Here is a 4,955-nt window from a genome sequence, read left to right as displayed (position 1 = left end):
GTGACGCCCCAAAACCGGTACCATGAGGATCCCAGCGAATCCACCAAAATCTGCACAATATCGATTTGGAGACGCACCACCAAGCGCCTCGTACACGCCAAAGCATGCACGCGATGCGGGTGGAATCAATCACGAGAGGTAACATTACAACAGGATTACAATAGAGCCCACAAGAAACAAATATATTACAACAACGACTCGAACGAGTCAAGATATAAATACACAATACAAAGATCCAAATCATACAGAAGATCAAATACATCCGAGTACGGACAAGATACAAATTGGACTAAGAGTCCTGAAGATAACCAGTGGGGTCCATAACCCTGCCCAGGCCAAGCTGGAAGGGTAACCTTGCTAGCGTCGTCTTTATCGAACATATCTTCATACCTGCCCGGTTATATCCCGTAGAAGCAGCAATAAGTACGGGTTCGTACTTAACAAGACTTCAAGACATATAAGCATTCGTCAACCAGTCGTCCTTTGTACTTGAGGCACACAGGGGACTTAGAGGACGCAAGAGGAACGTCATAGGCAATATGGTGGGGTTAAGCGGCAACGCGCAAGCACTAAAAACCTATAGAGACACTCTACAACATTCGTCTAATCAGAGAAGATGAGAGAGCGCATAACTAACAGTTCTATACTCGCAAACATAACACAGCCCGATGCGTTCCCCCCTCGCAAGGAAGTACTTACAAGGGCACTCACACGGTTGACAAGTTTTAGCCAGTTATTATTTAAGTTGTTCTATCTTACTATGCAAGTTATTAGTATTGAAACAACAAGTGTAAGTTGTCTATGGTCGAGTCATACAGCTCCAAGTCGTCCATAACCGCGGACACGGCTTATCGATAAGATGTACACCCTGCAGGGGTTGCCCAAATGTACCCACACGCACGATCAATCCAACCTGGCGAGGGAAAGATATCACGACTCACACTCTCCTTCACTACAACAATGTCCAGGAAGCCACCTAACCAAGTTGAATCCGAATCGAAGTCCGGCCGAATCTCCGAGACGGACTTAGCTGTTTGCGCCTACGGCTTCCGAGGGTCAGAACACACACTGGGGGTGAATGACCCGCTTCAGCATCGATGAACGAACGTACCGCATCCTATACGTGCATACCAGGAACAAGGGATACAAGGCACCCAGGGGCTTCCCAAAGTAAATAAGTAACAAGCTGGCATGCACGCAACAACAAATGGTAAAACACAGCAAACTAGTTGTGGCCACTGGACAAAGCTGTAGATTCCAGCAGTGGTCGAGGGAGACCCGAAACATACCCACGTGTGGTTAGAGCGCTCGCTCTCGGATCAGATAACAAGAACTCGGGTCCTAGGGGACATTAGTGAGTCAAAGTTCCGATGCTTTCGCAAAGGGGCTCACGGATGCCTCTGCTTATCATTTTAGTTGTTAACAATAAGTAAAGCATGATTATCTCCAACAATATATCCATAGACCATGTGTCATGATTCCCCAACAGATAACCCAATAAGATGGCGGTAACGGTAACGAGATATAAACAGCACTAGCATGCACTACGACTCGCAAGGCAGACCCGATAACCAATCAATAGCTGTAGGAGGTTGGTGGTGGCAATATGGGCTGCTTGAGGTAACAAGTGGAAGGGACACGTGACAAGAACACAACTTAAGGATAGCATGAGGGAGAAGGCAAAATAAAATAGGTGAGCGACTTCTGCAGGGGCAGGAGTATAAGGGAAATGCTTGCCTGTTAAAGCTTGCCGAGGAACATCCGGAGAACTCGTCGTAGCTCACAACACCACTTCACGATCCTATCCGGGAAGAAGCAAATGCTGGAACAAGCAACGGTTGCAAATCTTACAACTACGGAGAAGAATCGGCATGCTCATGATATGATATGCATGCATGACATGGCAAACATGATGCGGCGATGCAACTTATCCAACTTAAGCGGGATCAGAATCCCGAAAAAACAAATTATGTTGGAGTTGCATTTTCTACCGACAAAGTTAAGGGTTGAATAGCATGGCACAACATGGCAGGGGTGAGCTACTTCCAATTTAAACGGAGCGGGAAAAACATTAGGTGGATATCCGAAATACTCCGCATGTTATGTGAGGTGAAATGCACAAACTATCACTTCATGACATGATGCGAGATGCAAACAGATGTATGGATGACATATTCATGTTCAGCACATTTTTCTGATCAATTTTCCTATATAACACTTTACATTTGGAATTATAGATAAAAAGATATGGAATAGACAGATTTGCATCAGCAAAATAAGAAAAGGAAATAGACAGAGCTGGGCTGGACTGAGTGGGGCGATGGCCTGCTACCTACTGCACTGGCAGGGGTGGTGCTGGTGGCCTCTATGCTGATGGGCTCGCGCGCGATGGGCTTCCCCAAACGAGGATATGGGCCGCAGTTCATTGGTGTCGTTGGATCTGGTTCAAGGAGTCAGAGAAAAAAAAATGGCTTAATTAGCCGGACTTAGGATTTGAACATAGAATCTCTTGTTTAAGCGTACCAAGCAGATTACCACTGTGCTGCACCGTCTTATGTTGTTCAGAACGAGGTGCGTGACCTTTTGAAGCAAAGACAGCGGAGATCTCAGACAGAACATTCATGGCGGAGGAGGACATGGACGAGCACGGGAACGACGCGAACAACCGAACTAGGATGAGCGAGACACCGTCGGGGATGCGCCTGGTCGCAGGGAACCAGGACGTGGTGGTGTTGGCGCCGAAAGCTCGCCGGAGTACGGACTGCGGGAAAGCGAGGCGGTCACCGCGATAAGGAAGAGAACTAGGATGCACAAAAGGTGTAGAAGATGTCCAGGGGGTTCGAGAGCTCACCAGGAAGGTGATGGTGTGGTTGCCGGCGACGGAGGGGGACAGAGCTCACCGGAATTGAAGAAGAAACCCGGCGGGCGTGGAGGAGGTCATGGACGAATTCGTAGCATACACGGCCTCCCGGCTTGATTTCTGGGCACTAGATGAACGAGGACTCTACTGCGGAGCTCCTGGTGGCGTCGGATTGATGAGGGGACGATCGGAGCGACGGCGCCACGGCGGTGTAGGGGCGGAGACGCTCGGTGGTTTCTCACAGGGGAAAAAGGAGAGGGAGATGGGGGCGGCGGCGCGAGGGAGGAAAGAGGGGGAAGGCTAGGGTTTCCAGGAGGAGATAAAAGAGGGGAGCAGGTGAGGCGCTAGTGGGGGAAGGACCACGGCCATGGAGAAAAAGAAGGCATGCCTCCTGCGTGCACTCTTTTGGGGAAGACGACAACCAACGCTTCTCCATCGTGTGAAGGGGTACGACCAGGGTTGCTCGGCTGGAGAAGTTGGGCCAGAGAGAGGAGTTGGGCCACCGGTGTTGAGAGGAAAAAGGGAGAGAGCGAGATGGGTTGGGGAGAGAGCCCAGGGTAGATAGGGTTTGGTTTTAAAATATATTTTCCTTTTGTTTCCTGTTTTAAACAAGATTTAAAATGTAGTTTAAATTCAAACATAGTTTGAATTCCTACAGAGAGGTGAGAGAGAGTAAAATAAAACAACTAGGGTTTATAAATATTTTTATTTTAATAAATAAAATATGAATGATATGGTGCATATGCCATGATGATGCACAAAAAGAAAAGAACCGACAAAATCTAATAGGGGTATTTTCCTGGGCCTCTACAATCGACACCACTAACAAGGAACCTCGCCCCGAGGTTCCACGTCAACCTAAGGGGGAGTTGGTTAAACTATCGGATCTTCTTGTACCCTGTTGAAAAACACCCAACCTCGGCGTGGAACCTTCTTCTAACGTGGTGTTGATCTTCTCGACACCACTAACAAGAGTTCTTGCTTCAGGCTGATCGGCGACACCACTAACAAGAAGTCGTTGTTCCGTCGTTGATGATGTGTTTCGGCTCGGGATCCTCCGAAGATCGGACCTATTAGGATAAAGGCAAAGATCGTCCATCCCGCGTAGAGACCTAAGACTCGAAACACGGATAAGAGAGGAGACTCAAAACTCGCATAGGTAAGATGAGAAAGAATAGGGGTAAGAAGAAAATGCAGAGCTAATCGGATCTATCCAACGAATTTCGGAAAATAGTTTGGACTCTCCAAACTCAACGACCGTTGGCAAGGTTATCCTACAGGCTGGACTAGTGGGGTATCGACAACCTGATGCTCTGATACCAACTTGTGACGCCCCAAAACCGGTACCATGAGGATCCCAGCGAATCCGCCAAAATCCGCACAATATCGATTTGGAGACGCACCACCAAGCGCCTCGTACACGCCAAAGCATGCACGCGATGCGGGTGGAATCAATCACGAGAGGTAACATTACAACAGGATTACAATAGAGCCCACAAGAAACAAATATATTACAACAACGACTCGAACGAGTCAAGATATAAATACACAATACAAAGATCCAAATCATACAGAAGATCAAATACATCCGAGTACGGACAAGATACAAATTGGACTAAGAGTCCTGAAGATAACCAGTGGGGCCCATAACCCTGCCCAGGCCAAGCCGGAAGGGTAACCTTGCTAGCGTCATCTTTATCGAACATATCTTCATACCTGTCCGGTTATATCCCGTAGAAGCAGCAATAAGTACGGGTTCGTACTTAACAAGACTTCAAGACATATAAGCATTCGTCAACCAGTCGTCCTTTGTACTTGAGGCACGCAGGGGACTTAGAGGACGCAAGAGGAACGTCATAGGCAATATGGTGGGGTTAAGCGGCAACGCGCAAGCACTAAAAACCTATAGAGACACTCTAAAGCATTCGTCTAATCAGAGAAGATGAGAGAGCGCATAACTAACAGTTCTATACTCTGCAAACATAACACAGCCGATGCGTTCCCCCCTCGCAAGGAAGTACTTACAAGGGCACTCACACGGTTGACAAGTTTTAGCCAGTTATTATTTAAGTTGTTCTATCTTACTATGCAAGTT

Source organism: Lolium rigidum, chromosome 7 (genome assembly GCF_022539505.1).
Source record: "Lolium rigidum isolate FL_2022 chromosome 7, APGP_CSIRO_Lrig_0.1, whole genome shotgun sequence".
Taxonomy (NCBI): Eukaryota; Viridiplantae; Streptophyta; class Magnoliopsida; order Poales; family Poaceae; genus Lolium; species Lolium rigidum.
The sequence above is the reverse complement of the archived record's forward strand: the minus strand, read 5'-3'. Positions refer to the sequence as shown.